Source organism: Pan paniscus, chromosome 3 (assembly GCF_029289425.2).
Source record: "Pan paniscus chromosome 3, NHGRI_mPanPan1-v2.0_pri, whole genome shotgun sequence".
Classification (NCBI taxonomy): Eukaryota; Metazoa; Chordata; class Mammalia; order Primates; family Hominidae; genus Pan; species Pan paniscus.
Window position 1 is genome coordinate 114,666,755 of NC_073252.2, and position 17,894 is coordinate 114,684,648.

General features: G+C 38.0%; 1 pseudogene; it reads left to right on the forward strand.

Moving 5' to 3' along the window:
* The first annotated feature begins 285 nt into the window (after positions 1–285).
* On the forward strand, positions 286–2,855 carry LOC100983513 (alpha-actinin-4-like; annotated as a pseudogene).
* Positions 2,856–17,894: the final 15,039 nt, after the last annotated feature.

The following is a 17,894-nucleotide window of genomic DNA, read 5'->3' on the forward strand; positions in this document are numbered from 1 at the left end:
TTCCCCTTTAAGGGTACTTTATATGAGTATCCTTTTAATGTGGTATTGACATTTTGCTGTGATTATCTATCTTGTCCTATTATTTTCCAATTCCCATTATTAAGACCTTGATGATGATTATAATGAGGATGATGATTAATTTTTTTATCAAAGCATTAGAGTAAAAAAACTGTCACTTCAATTTTGTCCCAAATTCTAAAATTGTCTGTAGTCTTCTTAGAAATTTCCTGAAAAAGGCAACTGTCTAATCTTATCTGGTGGATGCTTCTCCGAGGGACTTGATTTCCTGGGAATACGACCAGCCCCCAACGACCCCTTGTCCCCACTCTGGCTGTCCCTTGGCCTGGGTCCTAGGGAAGGAAGCCATGCTGGGGCACCAGGACTACAAGACCGCCATGCTGTCGGACATCAAAGCCCTCATTCGCAAGCACGAGGCCTTCGAGAGCTACCTGGCTGCGGCACACCAGCACCGCGTGGAGCAGATCGCAGCCATTGCCCAGGAGCTCAACGAGCTGGATTACTACGACTCCCACAATGTCAACACCCGGTGCCAGAAGATCTGGGACCAGTGGGACGCCCTCGGGTCTCTGACCAACAGTCGCAGGGAAGCCCTGGAGAAAACAGCGAAGCAGCTGGAGGCCATAGACTAGCTGCACCTGGAGTACGCCAAGCGCGTGGCCCCCTTCAACAACTGGATGGAGAGCGCCATGGAGGACCTCCAGGACATGTTCATCATCCACACCATCGAGGAGACTGAGGGCCTGATCTCAGCCCACGACCAGTTCAAATCCACCCTGCCCGAAGCCGACAGGAAGCACGAAGCCATCCTGGCCATCCACAAGGAGGCCCAGAGGATCGCTGAGCGCAACCACATCAAGCTGTCAGGCAGCAACCCCTACACCACCGTCACCCCACAGATCATCAGCTCCAAGTGGGGGAAGGTGCAGTAGCTGGTGCCAAAACGGGACCACGCCCTCCTGGAGGAGCAGAGCAACCAGCAGTCCAACGAGCACCTGCGCTGCCAGTTCGCCAGCCAGGCCAACGTCGTGGGGCCCTGGATCCAGACCAAGATGGAGGAGATCGGGCTCATCTCCACTGAGATGAACGGGACCCTGGAGGACCAGCTGAGCCACCTGAAGCAGTGTGAAAACAGCATCGTGGACTACAAGCCTAACCTGGACCTGCTGGAGCAGCAGCACCAGCTCATTCAGGAGGCCCTCATCTTCGACAACAAGCACACCATGGAGCACATCCGCGTGGGCAGGGAGCAGCTGCTCACCACCATTGCCCCAACCATCAACGAGGTGGAGAACCAGATCCTCACCCGCGACGCCAAAGGCATCAGCCAGGAGCAGATGCAGGAGTTCCGGGCTTCCTTCAACCACTTTCACAAGGATCATGGTGGGGTGCTGGGGCCTGAGGGGTTCAAGGCCTGCCTCATCAACCTGGACTATGACGTGGAGAACGACCGGCAGGGTGAGGCCGAGTTCAACCGCATCATGAGCCTGGTCGACCCCAACCATAGCGGCCTTGTGACCTTCCAAGCCTTCATCGACTTCATGTCGCGGGAGACCACCGACACGGACATGGCCGACCAGGTCATCGCCTCCTTCAAGGTCCTGGCAGGGGACAAGAACTTCATCACAGCTGAGGAGCTGCGAGAGAACTGCTCCCCAACCAGGCGGAGTACTGTATCGCCCGCATGGTGACCTACCAGGGCCCTGACGCCGTGCCCGGTGTCCTCGACTACAAGTCCTCCTCCACAGCCCTGTATGGCGAGAGCAACCTGTGAGGCCCCAGAGAGACCTGGACCCAACACCCCCCATGGCCTCCAGGAGGGGCCGGGGCAGCCCCACAGTCCCGTTCCTCCACTCTGTATCTATGCAAAGCACTCTCTGCTGTCCTCCCGGGTGGCTGGGTGGGCAGGGAGGGGCTGGGGCAGGCTCTCTCCTCTCTCTTTTTGGGGGTTGGCCAGGAGGTTCCCCCGACCAGGTTGGGGTTGGGGAGACTTAGGGCCAGCGCTTCTGGTCTGGTAAATATGTATGATGTGTTGTGTTTTTTAAACCATCTTGCAGGGGACAGTGGATTCCCACAGCACAACCGGTCCCTTCCATGCCCTGGGGATGCCTCACCATACCCAGGTCTCTTCCTTTGCCCCGAGGTCCCTTCAAGGCCTCCCCATCCAGGCCAAAGCCCCATGTGCCTTGTCCAGGAACCGCCTGGGCCATGCGAGGGGCCAGCAGAGGGCGCCACCACCACCCGACGGCTGGGGACCCACCCAGCCCCTCTCCCCTCCCTGCTCCAGACTCACTTGCCATTGCCAGGAGATGGGGGGCCCCAACCAGCACCCCGCTTTCGCAGCAGAGGAGCTGAGTTGGCAGACCGGACCCCCCTGAACCCCACCCCATCCCACCAGCCCCGGCCTTGCTTTGTCTGGCCTCACATGTCTCAGATTTTCTAAGAACCAAAAAAAAAAAAAAAGGAAAAAAAAAACACAAAACAACAAAAAACAAACAAAAAAAATCACTAAAAACACAAAAAAACTATAAAAACTTTCAGAGAATTACTAAATAAACAAACAAATAAATAAATGAAGTTGTTTCTTACATCAAATCTGCATTGTTACAAATTATATAATTTTGCTGTGGATCACCGGAGAGATCAACAGCTAGTTGACATTATCTTTTAATGATAAGAGTAGAACGTTTTAGACAGCCATTTAATAGTGACAGGAGAAGCAAAATATGAATAAAATATATGTTGAAAATTCATTGATATTTTTCAGGTCAACGTTGAAATCACTTCAGAAAGGTTTTTATGTTTTTTGGAGTGATATTCTCCAAACTCAGTAACTTATTACAACATTCGTTGCTAGGAAATTATGTACAATTTACTATACTGAGTTTATTATAGGATACAGCTCTCTAGTAGTTTTAAGATTAGCATTTCAGTGCACTCATCAGTCACTCTTTAATATAGTAATCACTTCCTTACACAAAAGAAACCTGGGAAACAAATCATACAGAGTATTAGAGATTTTTACAGTTTTATCCTATAATTTTAATGCCCTATTTACAATGAAATATGTGGAGGTTTTAGAAATATTTGAAACTAGTTTTATTAATAAAATTATTTAATAAACATTAAATTATCATTTGCTAAGTTCTAAAAATAATTATAAAGTAAAATTAACTCATTTAATTCTCATGAAATAAGTATGTCATATGTTCTTATTTTATATTTAAAGGAACTGAGAAGGGAGAGTAATTTTCGCAAGGTTTTTCTCCCTGCAGATAAATACTGATAAAGTTGAAGATCTGAGGCATGAACCCACATAGAGTGGCTACCACTCAGTAGTCTTAACCACTACACAGCGCTGCTTTTCCAGGATGCATATATAGTTGTATATTTAAGGATATATATATATAGCTTAAGGTGGCCGGGCATGGTGGATCACACCTGTAAGCCCAGCACTTTGGAAGGCCAAGATGGGTGGATCAGGAGTTCAAGACGAGCCTGCCCTACATGGTGAAACCCCATCTCTACTAAAAATACAAAAATCAGGTGATCATAATGGTGTAAGCCTGTAGTCCCAGCTATTCGGGAGGCTGAAGCAGGAGAATCTCTTGAACCCGGGAGGTGGAGGTTGCAGTGAGCTGAGATCACGCCACTGCACTCCAGCCTAGGTGACAAAGCAAGGGCTCTGTCTCCAAAAAAAAAAAAAAAAAAAAAAAAAATGAAAGTCTTTACCTAGCCACAAGGATACATTGTATCTACTAATTGTATATTTCTCCCTGTATCCTGGATAGCACCATAATTCATCTCTATTCTAACTTTGGTATCTGGGAACCACGTTAAATGCCACTTTCTTTTCAACCCAGATCTACTGAGTCTCCAAATTGTCTATTCTGCTTATTATGTTTATATACCTCCCCACTTCCAGTTTTGGCCAATCCATTGCTTTTGCTTTGGTTTAGACCTTTATTTTTCTTCTACTGGTTGATAGGGGCAGCTTCCCAAGGCGTCACTCTGGCTCTAGCTTAGTCCTTCCCCAACACACTCTTTATACTAGCATCACCATGTTGTGTCAAGGACTAAAATTGAGATGTGATCATCTATAACTAGAAAGTCAAAGACAATTCAAGGTTGTCAGAATTAGGCACATATTTTGCTTTCCTTATACATGAATAGCATTTTCTCAACTGTCGAATCAGTAGCATTTCCAGCAAGTTTGAATCTATTTTTATATAAAGTAATGTGAATGGATTAGATTAAGATAGCAATTGGGGAGGGATTTCAGAACTCTGGGCAGTAACTGAATAAACATCATTTGGATCACAGAATGTTCCACCTTTGAAGATTGCCAATATTATTTGTTATCTTTGAAGCTGTCTACTCATCATGCTGAATGTCCTCAGAATTTTTAAGGACACTCAGAGAATGCTACCTCTATCCAGATAGTCAGAGGAATGCCATATGAACTTCTCTGTTATTCCTCCAGATGTCCTTGGGAGTTACAAGGAAGAATGTGTATTTCCTAAAGGTCCATATCCATAATTTATCTAGGTTTGGGAAAAATTATCTGTTATTATCCTTTTGAATAAACTGTCTACCCCTATCTCTTTTCCTACCTCCATTTTAAGGCCAATAACTCTTAGATTTGCCATTTTGATGCTATTTTCTATATCCTGTAAGTGTGCTTCATTGTTTTTCATTGTTTTCTCTTTTGTCTCCTCTGACTATTTTCAAATCACCTGTCTTCAAGCTCACTAATTCTTTTTTTCTACTTGATCAATTCTGTTAAGCGAGTGTTAAAAGACTATGATGCAGTCTTCAGTATGCCAATAGCATTTTTTAGCTTCAGAATTTCTGCTTCATTCTTGTAAATTATTTTAATCTTTTTGTTATATTTGTCTGATATAATTCTAAATTCCTTCTCTGTGTTTTCCTAAATTTCTTGAGTTTCCTCAAAACAGCTATTTTGAATTCTCTGTCTGAAAGGTCAGATATTTCTGTTTCTCCAGGATTGATTCCTGGTGCTTAAGTTAGTTCATTTATTGAAGTCATGTTTTCCTGGGTGGTCTTGATACTTATAAATATTTGTCTGTTTCTGGGCATTGTAGAGTTGGGTATTTATTGTAGTCTTCTCAGTCTGGGCTTGTTTGTACCTATCCTTGTTGGGAAATCCTTCCATATATTCAAAGTACTTGAGTGTTGTGCTCTGAGCTGTATCTGCATTAGGGGTTACCCAACCACAGTAACACTGTGGTTTTTGAAGATCCACAGGGGCATTTCCTTGATGGTCTTAGACAAAATCCAGGAGAATTCTCTGGATTTACAGGCAGAGATTCTTATTCTCTTTCTTCAGTTTCTACCAAACAAATGAAGTCTCTCTTTGTTATGAGACACTTAGAGCTGGTGGTGGAGTGACACAAGCACCTCTGTGACTACCACCACTAGGAATGTGCTAGATCATACCTGAAGCCAGTACAGCACTGGTTCTCACCCAAGACCTGCTGTAATCACTCAATGGCTACTCCTTATGTTCATTCTAGGCCCTGAAGCTCTACAGTCAGCCAATGGCGAAGCCAACCCAGCTTGTGTCCTTCCCTTCAAGGCGACGGGATTCCCCAGGTCCTTAGACATCTTCATGGGGTTCTATTGTACTGTGGCTGAGCTGACACTCAAACCATGAGACATAGTGCTTCACATTCATCCCTCTCCTTTCCAAAGGCAGAGGAGTCTCTGCCATCACAGCCCACAGACAATACTGACAGATGACTGTCATTGTTCCTTTAAGGCCCTATGTCTCTTCAGTCAATTTGTATTTGATGCTGCCTGTGCTGGTACTCACCATTCAGGGCAACAGACTCCACTGTGGTCCAGGGCAGGTCCGGAAATGCTGTCTAAGAGCCAACCCAAGAGCCTCCTTGGTGTTCTACTCCACTGTGGATGAGCTGGTAACTAAAAGGTAAGATAAAAATCTTTACTCTTCCCTTTTCATTTCTAAAGTGGGAGGAGTCTCGCCCTATAGCTACCATAGCTAGGACTCCTCTGAGTCCCACCTGAGGCCAGAAAGTCTCAGAAACTCACCCAAGGCCCTTGAAATAGAACCTTGCTATCATTGTTGGTTATTCATGGCCCAAACTTTCTTCAGTTAGCCGTTGACAAATCCTGCCAGGACTGGGTCCTTCTTTTCAAGGCCAAGGCTGCCTTTTTTGGATCAGGGTGTTTCTAGAAGAGTTATCTGGGAGCTAAGCCTTGGAAACAGGGACTCACGACTCTGACCGGTGTCCTATCCTGCTGTGGCTGAGCTGGTATCCAAATCCAAGACAAAGTCCTCCTCATTCTTTCCACCCTTCTCCTTAAGTGGAAGGAAGGGGTCTCTTTTGGAGTCACAAGCTTTTTTAAATCTGGGTTAGGAGACGGGTGATGCCAGTATTCCCTTAGTCATCCTGGCTGGTATCTTAGTAGGTTATGTGCCCCCCAGTTCCCTGGCTCTGGGCCTAGTTCAGCACTAGGTCTCACTTAGGAATTTCAGTTCTTGTGGCCGACGCTGACTTTCTATTTTATTTAGGTGCCCAAAGCCAAGTTAGTTCACAGTGGTTAGGCTTGTGGGAATTCAAGTACAGACCACTGGGAAGGGTGATTCCCCTCTGGCTAGGACTGGCTTAAATACTTTCTCCGTGGGTGGGCATCAGCTATGTTTGGTCCGGTTTTGTTTTCTGCTATAAAAGGGTAGCACTACATGTTCAATGCCTCACAATTGCTGCACTTTTCCTCTCACAGAACTGCTCTCTCTACCATACCGCCACCGCTGGGGACTGGAGGAAGGGTGTCATCAGTGACTCAAGACTATTTTTCCTACCACTTCAGTGCCTCTTTCATCAATATGAATGTAAAACCAGATACTTTGATTGCTCACTTGATTCTTGGTTTTTATAAAGTAGATTTTTGTGTGTGTGTATGTTTGTAGATAGTTGTTAACTTTGTGTCCTTGCAGGAGGGACAATCTGTGGAGACTTCTATTCTGCCATCTTGCTCCACCTCCTCCATCATCCACATTTTTCAACTCCTGCATATTTCACAACGATATGTTAAGTGGGTGTATTAGTTTGTTCTCGCATTGCTTTAATAAATACCTAAAACTGAATATAAAGAAAAGAGGTTTAATTGACTCCCAGTTGTGCAGACTGTACAGGAAGCATGACAGCTTCTGCTTCTGAGGAAGCCTCAGGAAACTTACAATCATCATAAAAGATGAAGAAGAAGCAAGCCAGAACTTGACCAGAGCAGGAGGAAGAGAGGGTAGGTGCGACGCACTTTTAAACAACCAGATCTCATGATAACTCACTCATTCACTATCAAGAGAATAGCACCTCAGGGATGATGCTAACCCTTTCATGAGAACTCTGTGCCCAAGCCCTATCTCCAACACGAGTGATTACAATTTGACATGAGATTTGGATGGGGAGACAAACTCAAACCATATCAGTGGGATTAAAATAATAACTTTTGTTTTCATTATCACTATTTTTATTTCTGAATGAATGCATGTATTTCACTGGTCTTAGACTGCTGTGACATATTACCATAGATAGGTGGCTTACACATAACACATTTGTTTCTCATAATTTTGGTCTCTGGAATTCCTAGATCAGGCGGCCAGCATGGTTGAGTTCTGGTGAGGGTCCTCTGCCAGGCTTCAGACTGCCGACTTCTCACTGTATCTTCACATGGTAGAGAGAAGAGAGGGGAAACAAGTTCTCTTGTAATGACTTTTCTAAGGGCACTAATCTTGTTCATGAGGCTCTGCCCTCATGAAGTCATCAAATCTTAATTACCTCCCAAAAGCACTACCTCCTAATACCATCACAGTGGGGATTAGGGTTTTAACATGAATTTGGAAGGCCCATTCAGTCTATAACACCATGAACATGTGAAACTAACCCTAAACGTGGCAATGAGAAAGTTTGATCTGAAGTTCTAGAAAGAAATAAAGTGGTTTTCTAAATAGAATTATCATGAGACAATGAGGTTAACTGTAGAAAGATTAAAATGATTAAGATTTCAAATGGGGATTTGGGGGCAACAGGAATAGTTTTGGACTTTTGAATGTATGTGCATCCTGTGTTTTGATTTAATTCCACCTGGAGTAAGAATACCTTTGTTTGAAATGTTTGTTCCTCCATGCCATAAAGAAATAGCACTTGAACATAAATTTAATTTATTTATTAGGGCCATTTTTACTTCCTGCAGAAAGGGTACACTCACCAGCAGTTTTTCCACGAGAGTACACTGAACAAAGGTGACAGGGCCACGTTTAACCTGACGCTTCCACCGTACTGCTGTGTCCGGCTTCCACTGGCTGGAACGGAACCTCACATTCTCTATTTGTCCCAATTGGCTAGAAACTTAGAACTTTTTAAAAGAGGCAAAGGTAGAGGGGAACAAAGGAAGGAGGAAGCAACTCGTGGAATGCTGAGAAAGGTAAAAACACTTTTAAATAAGGAAGAGGAACAGACTATGACTTAATGCTTGCTTGGAGCAGTATAAGCATGCCGGGGCAAATATTTAGGCTAAATTGTGGGAGCTAAGAAGATAAAGTATATTGATTTCTTTACTAAAGCTAACAGATATTAAAGAATGTTAGCACAGGTCTTTGAATAAATTTTGCTTCTAAGAGAAGTTACTATTTATTGCTAATTAGATGGGGAGGAAAGTCTTTGAAGAGGAACCTCTACTTTACTTTTTACACCTTTAAGATATAAAGTGGTTTATTGTTTGAAAAAAGTAAACTCATCATGATAATTCTCTATCCCACAATTTAGAAGGTAGAATTGCATGATGGTAGAGAATAAATCGCAATAATAATATGGTCATTGGTGATATTTAGAAGTCATGCATTCAGGTCTAGACAATGACACATTTCTAATCATTTTCTACATATCATTTGAGCAAAGACAAATTAAATAGTAAATTTCAAAGCTTGTAAAGAAGGGCAACTCAGTATTTGCTAAGGTTACTGAAATTTTGTTTTACCAGTAAACTAGAAATTAAGGAGATAAAATGTTCTGGTAAATAGTGTTATAAATGGACATGAGACCCGGGTGCCTTACTTGCTCCTCATGCAAGCCAAATCAATGTTCATTGGCTTTTTTGTCTTCAGTGAAGTAAACAGAAAATTATACTATTTGGAGCAGCTCATGATATCCTCTTCATTTTATACCATTATAAGTTGGTGAAAAACAAGTGGATCAAGGTGAAAGAACAAAAAGGAGAGGAAAATAAGATTCCACTTCATTACAAAAAGGAATTCTTCTTGACCATCATTAGACCATCCTCACTTTTTTGTGTTCACGCATCCATATATTCTACCATATTTTTAAAGGGATGTTTATAATAAAAAGTCCCACAAATGCCAGCTAATAAAAGCCTGTGTTTTTGTGTTCATAAATGGTAAATCCCAACACGAGATAGTTATGGTTGGTTGTTTTATGGGAAACACCATAAAATTTTTAATAAACTTTCTAAGCATGCTCCAGAAGGAAAGACATCTATCCATACAGATGTAAATGTATTAGTGGTATTTTGATATTCAGTCATTTGGCAAATGAGAAAATTGTAAAATAGTAGGGATAAATTTTAAATGTATGTCATTATATCTGGAAATGTAAATTTACTATGGAATATAAATACTAACAATATCATATTGTATTTATCCTTGGTGGTCTATTAAGAGACATAAATGTATTCATTGTGATTTATAGTAATGTGTCATTTGTCAAATCTCAATATGAGGTACTTGCCTTTTGGATGAGGTGGTACTAAAACTTGGAAAGAAATGTGAGTTGGAGAACATACATTTATTTTGTTAGAAGAAATTGTGATGGTTAACAAAGCTAACCATTTAAGCAGGTATATTCTCAGATTGTTCAAGTCACTGCAATAATTAATTCCAAATGAATTTTATTTTGAAAATACTACTTATAAAATATGTTTAAAATTTAATCCGTTAATATGTTCGTTCTTATCTATCTCATGAATTAAAGATATGAAGTAAAAAACAAAAGAAACACTATTAAATCTATTTTATATATTTATTTGACGAAAAATTATTTTTTCTATGATAGAATGAACCTTGGACCATTGTTTATCATTTTGTGTCTTCAGGACTTACTTGCAGGTTTCTTGTGGTATTTTAAACTGAAAATGATTTGATGTTAGGGATTACTGGTTTAATACAGGAGTTGGCTATTGGTAGGATCTCCAAGAATGACTCCAATGTGCCATGACTGCAATGTCCTGCTGGAGGATCTGGTGTTTCTGACCCTGACGTGGATGAGGGGACAAAAGGGACTTCCAAGGCTTGCATTACAATAGATTGTTGGCTTCTATCCCTCCTGCTCAGAACTAGACCATGGGATGTTACTGAATAGAACCTTAGATCTTCTCAACTGTATTTTCTGACAGAAAATAATTAAATAGAATGCCAGTCCACCATAAAAATATCACAAAAGTGTATCTCTTCAATAAAAAGCAATTTGCTAATAAAAGCTATGAGATATGTAACTTTTAATGTTACTACTTCTTCAGGACAAGTAGGCACACAAAAAGACACAATGAAAAATGAGAGCACTAATCCCACATATTTGCCATAATTTACATTACTTTTATATTTCAAAGTATTACTGATTTTCTTGTTCCTCTAAAAATAAAATAAATGGAGAATAAGAATCAAATAATATTTGGATTTGTAATAAAACGTTTTTATGCATTTTATGTATGAAATGAGATATATGATTTACTTAATTTGAAATATGATTGCTGATATTATATATAATCACATCTAAACTTTGCAATTGTTAGAGAGACTAAAACTTTTAATATGTTCTCCTCAACTTAGTTTTAATGGTGAGTTTTATTCTATGCTAGTAATTGAAAAAGAATAAATGTGAAAGGCATGCTCTCTGCTTTTATTGTATTAAACTATGATCATATATAAAATGAAAGCCTTCCAGCACCTATCGAGTTTTGAAAACTCTAGAAAACCATAGAGGTATGAAGGAGAAAAAAGTTGAAAGAAGGACACAGTCACAAAAATGGTTTTCAGCCTGTAGTGACACAGGCTACCGGCCAGAGACATCAGCTAGCTGATGTGATGATGTTGGTTCACCTTACCCTGCCCAATTAATCTTGCTAGCAATTTAAAAAATTCTGAGACTTATTGGCTTATATACGCATGCCTTTTGAAAATTTCAGGATATAGTGAGGTAGTTTAAGATATCACCATGGAAAATATTATAAGACAAATGACAAACACTGGGGGGGGAAATGATTAGATTTTCATCTTGCATTTGACTACTCACTAGCTGTGCTTCCTTGGGAAAATTTTTTATAATCCTCTGTGCCTCAGATTTTTTATCTATAAAGTGAGGAAAATAATAGAAGCTAATACAGGGTTGTTGTGAGTGCTAAATGTTATAGTCCACATAAAGTTATTAGAATAGTGAGTATTTAATAAATCATTTATATTTATCATAGGCATAGCAATGATAAACCATTCAGTAGAGTTAGAGTAATTCAACAAGATATAATTCTCTTCATTTTTCTTTAAGAGTTATGAATAAAACATCTATGATAAACCTTTAGTAAATTATATTAGATACTAATAAGCTTATACCCACACCCATATACACACACACACATATATATACCATAAACTAAATGGAATAATTGTTAAATACTGCATGAACTGAATGTTTATGCCTTCCCCTAAATTTGTATGTTGAAAATCTAATCTCTAGTTTGGTGGTATTTGGAGGTAAGGTTTTTGGGAGATAATGAGGGTTAGGTTAGGAGCTGACTGTGGAGATACCATAATGGGATTAAATGTCTTCATCAATAGAGGAAGAGATATGAAATTTCTTTTTCTGCATGAAGGTACCAAGGAAGGGCCATGTGAAGACAGAACCAGGAAAAAGGCACTCACCAGGAATTCCATCATGCTAGCACCCTGTTCTTGGACTTCCAGACTCCAGAATGGTGAGAAGTAAATTTCTGTTGTTTGAGCCACTCATTTATGCTAATTTGTTACAGCAGCCTGAGTTGACTAAAATGAACACTAAGTTAATCTTAATTAATTATAATTATAGTCAAGTAAAATATTTAAGTGATGAATCATGAATATCTACAAATGTAACAATTTAGATATTTATTTTCATGTGGGACAGTGAGTGTTATAATTACCATATTTATAGATTATATTTGTATTTTTCCTCAGGTTCACTAAAAATAGAAATTCATCAAAATGTAGCAATTTTATGAAAAATCAGTGTATGAAAGTTTAATTCCATATCACCTTTGCTATACAAATCATAAAATAGACACAGTGAGAAAGTTTTCATACAAAAACATATATAAATCTAGGTATTTGACCTTCACTATACCATATATTTTTACTCTTGTGAAAAAAGATTTAAAAGTTTTTAAAGCTTAAATGAATTCAGAAATTTTCATGATATTTGTAAATATATATAGGAGTGATTCCTGAAATCCCAAAATGAATTAAAATTTAATTTCAAAGTCATAATTTAATCTATTCTTTTATTTAAAAATCTAGATGTTATAATTTATTTATTTTATATGTATTTATTTCATAATAAATAGGGATTAATGCCTTTAAGTAATACAGCTAATTGAGATTTTTTTATATTTGTTTTTAGTATTTGATTCAAACTCCTCTTTAAAATTTATCACTGTAGAATGTTGTGTTTGTCACCTTACACATGTATGTATATTTTCTAATCTCTTTGTTAACACTGCATTTCAGTGTATTTCTGTTGAGGTTTTTATTTATGTTTTGGTATAACTACATATTTTTAAGAAGTGACCTTTTGATTTGACTGTTTAGCTGACCTTAATGCTAATAAGATGGGGATGAGGTGTCTAATGAACTTGTGTATGGGAATAATGATAGATGGCTTATTTGGAATTCTACAGATGCAGCACTGCCAAGCCTGCTGAGCCTTTGGATCCTCATTTAGAGAACGGTTTTATTGATTACACAGAGAGAGGGAACTTTTTAATCATTTTTACGCACTGTATTGCCTGAGGTAACAAAAATCCATTAAACAAGGATTATAAACTTTGTTTTAAACTAGATCCTAAATTGTTTCTTGATACATAGTCAACATAGGCTCTATAAGATCAATCACAGTTACTAAGGCATATTAAAATCAACTTGTTTAATTTTAATTGCTCATATGCCTGACCCTCTGAGGTGTAAGTGCTCATGAGGCTAAATTACTTTTCTCCCAGACAGGAGTTTCATTTTAGGTTTGGGCTTTTTACCTGCTATACGGCATCTTAACTGCTCTAATATTTATTTATTTTTAATTCTGATGTCTTTGTCTGCATAAAAGATAATTTACTAAAAGTCAGAAATTTGTACTCAGTATTTTATGCAAATTTTAAAGGGTTAAGATTTTTCCAAACATTTATTTGAAGCGTTAAAACAACTTTGTGAGTGTGCATGTGAACACACATACACCAGTACACACAAGCTCATGTTCCACATGGATGTATCTTTACAAAATCCTGACTGGTTTTAAGCATTCAAATTAGCTTTATGATATGTTGTTGATTATATTTATATTCTTGTGAGGGCCTTACTATTTCTGAATAAGCTCCCAATTGAACCATTATTTCTAAGAGAATATAAGATGGGTTTTATCATAATTTTATTTATAATGAGCTTTTAGAAAATAAACTGTATCTTTCTATAAATTAGGAGCAATATCAGAAGTCATACCAAGAGTGTAGTTAATGTGAATACAACTGTGTCATATTGTAATTCTCTGTAGCTATATCTCTAACTTGCACTGTGTTTTAATTCTCAATTTATACCCACAGCACTCATTTGAGTCATTGACCTTTTTGCAGGTAATATATTTTATTTGCATTTAAGCCTCCAGAACTCAGCATAATTCCTGGCACATGGTAGACGTTCAATAGACTGATTGAATGGATGCATGGATACACATCATGAATATTTGGGACAGATTAATCTGGCATGTTGAAATAATTAAAATGTAAAAACAATTGTTGAGTTTTTTTATGGGAGCCTGAGGCAAATTTCCAAACAAAAAATAATGTAAGATGGAAGGTGACCAACAAGAAGGTAGTCTAAATAGCAGTAGGATAAAGGGCAGATAAAGGGAGACATTATTGAAATAAATAATAAAAAGTCCATTTGTGGGACTTTGCTTATGCTTGTTTCTATATCTAGACAGGACAAAATCTTTTCATAGCCCTACCTAAAATATCCCTGTTCTATAAGGGAAACTAACAGCTCACTTATTCCATTAAGGTTTTCTGCATACTGGTGGCAAACCTGTTGAAATATTGATTTTATTGTTAGGTACATGTTCAATGCTAGAAGCCAACATTAAAATTTTAGTCATGAAAGGTTATTTTAATATGTTTAATGCATGCCAATTAACTAGTAAACCTCAGATCATTATTTTCTAATTTTTTTCACATAAATTGAAATAAATGGCACCAAATATTAATGTCTTGCTTCTTGCACACTTCTTTTAACTTCGATTTAGCTGCCGATCTAAGTTACTCAACCAAAAATATTTAAACACTAAATCTAATGCTACCCACAGTAACTAACTTATTAGTGGTAATATTATGTATCTATTTTTAACTTCTTATGATTTTAGTATTCCTATAAACTGGTACAATTCCATGTACTTACACTATTTCATATAAGATCAGAAATGCAAAACTATTACATAGTAAATGTGTTTATTTACTTCAAATTTTGAATTGTTTTAAGATATTTAAGTTTCTAGGCTTTCTTAGAGGCATGTATGAACATAATTAATTACTACTGATTTACTAAGAAAAGTCATGCCACCTATGTTTAAACAAAGGAAAATAAATTACTCACAAAGTTGTGAGAAATGAATATTGAATTTAATTTAGTTTTCTCATTTGTCTCCATATACTTATTCTAAGTCAACACCATTCTATGATTCTTTTATGGAACATACACACACATACCCACACCCTCCCTCCCCCCCCCACACACTTGCATGTCCACATGCACATGTGTGAGCTTTAGTGAGTTGGAACCTAATGTTTCCACCAAATTTTGGTCAAGTTGTTGCCTACTATGTGTATATAGGAAGTTTATGTTGACAGAGTACCTTTAAACCAGTTGATTATGATAATTGGAATTCATCAACTATAGTTATCTTTTCTTATAATTATCAGATTTTTATTCTATTTTACTCTATATTATTGAACTATTATTAAGTAAGGGAAAAAAAGCGCTTTGGGATGAGCTGTATGTTCCACGTAATTCAATATTTAGAATTTGTTAGAGGAGTCACCCAAGTGAATAACTGGCCTGCCTGTTACTGTCACATAACTTCCTTTTATCTATTCACCCACGTATCCTTCAGTTGAACAATGTGACATTTCTATATACATCTTTTCTTCTTTTTTATTTTTTTTAAGAGAGGGCTTCACTCTGTCACCCAGGCTGGAGCACAATCCCAGCTCACTGCAACCTCAGCCTTCCAGGCTCAAGCAATCCTCCCACCTCAGCCTGCTGAGTAGCTGGGACCATAGTTGCACCACATCCGGCTAATTTGTGTATTTTTTTGTGGAGACGGGGTTTTGCCATGTTGCCCAGGCTGAACGTTTCTATATATTTAATATCATATTTTCCTTAAATGTTAAGCTTTGCCTAAGTGTTGCATGGATTTGTAGAGAGAAAGTCCCTGAAAGGTCACACAGACTTTGACCAAAATGAAAAGTTGGCAGAAGGTCACATACTCCTTGGTGACCTGGGGACAGACTCATTTTCAAAGTCTGACCGATTCCAAAACTCAGCCATTATCTTAAGTACAAAAGGACAGGTCACAATCCTCAAGCACTGAGTATTGGATATCCAGAAAAAATGTTACATGATTTAACCTGAAATTCAATTTATATATGTAAACTGTCTTAGTAAAAATAAAAAAAATCTTATCTTTGATGCATAAAAAGCCAAAAACTACTGGAAGTACTAAATACTAAAATTATGTAATATGTGTTGTATTTTTAAAGCTCCCTTATTATATCTTAATTCATATAGAGAGGGAATATTTATAGACAATATTTATTAATGTTTAAAAAGATATTAAAAAGCACAAAACAGCCTTTTCAGTTTTTTTTAATACTTCCCAAATATTATTCAGTTTCTGGTGCCTTAAAATATTGTGATATATTTTGGGTGGTCAGCAGGGTAGGTACTCCCCTTGCCTTTCAGAACTTACATTACTATACAGACATTTAAAAATTATTACAGGAAAGAGGTTTGAATGTGATAGGAGTAGGAAAGAGGAGGCTAACAAATGTATTATTGCTTTGATTTTATAAAATTGACAATGAGAACATGTTTTTTTTCTCAGAAGTTCAGAAAGAGCACACATAATCTTAAGTGAGAAAGACACACTAGACTGTTTAGGCAGATCATGCAAATAAACCCAGATTTCAAAAGTTGGAAATCGTTACAGCCAGTATATATAGAGGTATGTAGGAGAACCAGAAGATGAAGTCAGTTTGGCATGAAAAGAGAAAAGTTCAGTTTGATTATGAAGTAATCTTTATTATGACATGAGCGAAGCAAATTTAAGTAAAAATATCTGTGATACGTTGATCAGTGTTAAGATAGTAGAGAATGGCTAAAGCAAAGAAAGAATGTCAGTATAGATGTGAATTTAAAAATCACTAATATATTTTGAACTCTCTTTGCACTTGCTGAATTAAAAAAGAAGAGAGATAAAAAGTAAAGGACAGAGCTTATATACAACATAAGATATAGGAAAGGAACATTTTTTCAACTTTATATTTAAAATGCTATAATGTTGGGCTAATACTTCATTAATTTATTAATATTACTGCATGCTATTTCATTAATTATAAAATTTCAAAATACATTAAGGAACAAATTGAGTATGGAATTATTCTTTTTCATTAAAAAGACTATTACAAATTCATTCTAAAATATTATCCCTTATTTTCTTTATATCAAAAAACCATAAACAAAAATTTAAAAAGCAAGGTAATAAAACAAACCATATTTGTCAGATGTATGCAGAAAGTGGAACTTGAAAAATAAAGATATATGCATAGAAAAGAGACACACCAGGGTATTGACAACAATTCATTTGATTATATTTATTTCAGCAACCCAAATGAATAGTTGAAAATATTACTCATGAATAGGAACATATAAAAGATCAGTAATGTGCATGAAAGAAGAAAGAAAGAAAGAGAGAGAGAGAAAGGGGAGGGAGGGAAGAAAGTAGGAAGGAAGGAATGAAGGAAGGAAGGAAAGAAGGAAGGAAGGAAGGGAGGAATCGCGAAAAAAAGAGAAAATGGAAGGAAGGAACAAAGGAAGGAAGGAGGGAAAGAAGGAAGGAAGGAAGGAACAAAGGAAGGAATGAAGGAACAAAGGAAGGAAGGAAGGAACAAAGGAAAGAAGGAAAGAAGGGAGGGAGGAAGGAAGGAAGGAACAAAGGAAGGAATGAAGGAACAAAGGAAAGAAGGAAGGAAAGAAGGAAGGAAGGGAGGGAGGAAGGAAGGAAGGAACAAAGGAAGGAAGGAGGGAAGGAAGGAAGGAAGGAACAAAGGAAGGAAAGAGGGAAAGAAGGAAGGAAGGAACAAAGGAAGGAAGGAGGGAAACAAGGAAGGAAGGAAAAAAGGAAGGAGGGAAGGAAGGAGAGGAGGAAGGAAGGGAGGGTGGGAGGGAAGAAAGGGAGGAGGAAGAAATCGAGAAAGAGAGCAAGAGTATGGAAAGAAGGAAGGAAGGAGAAAAGAAAGAAAGAAAGAGA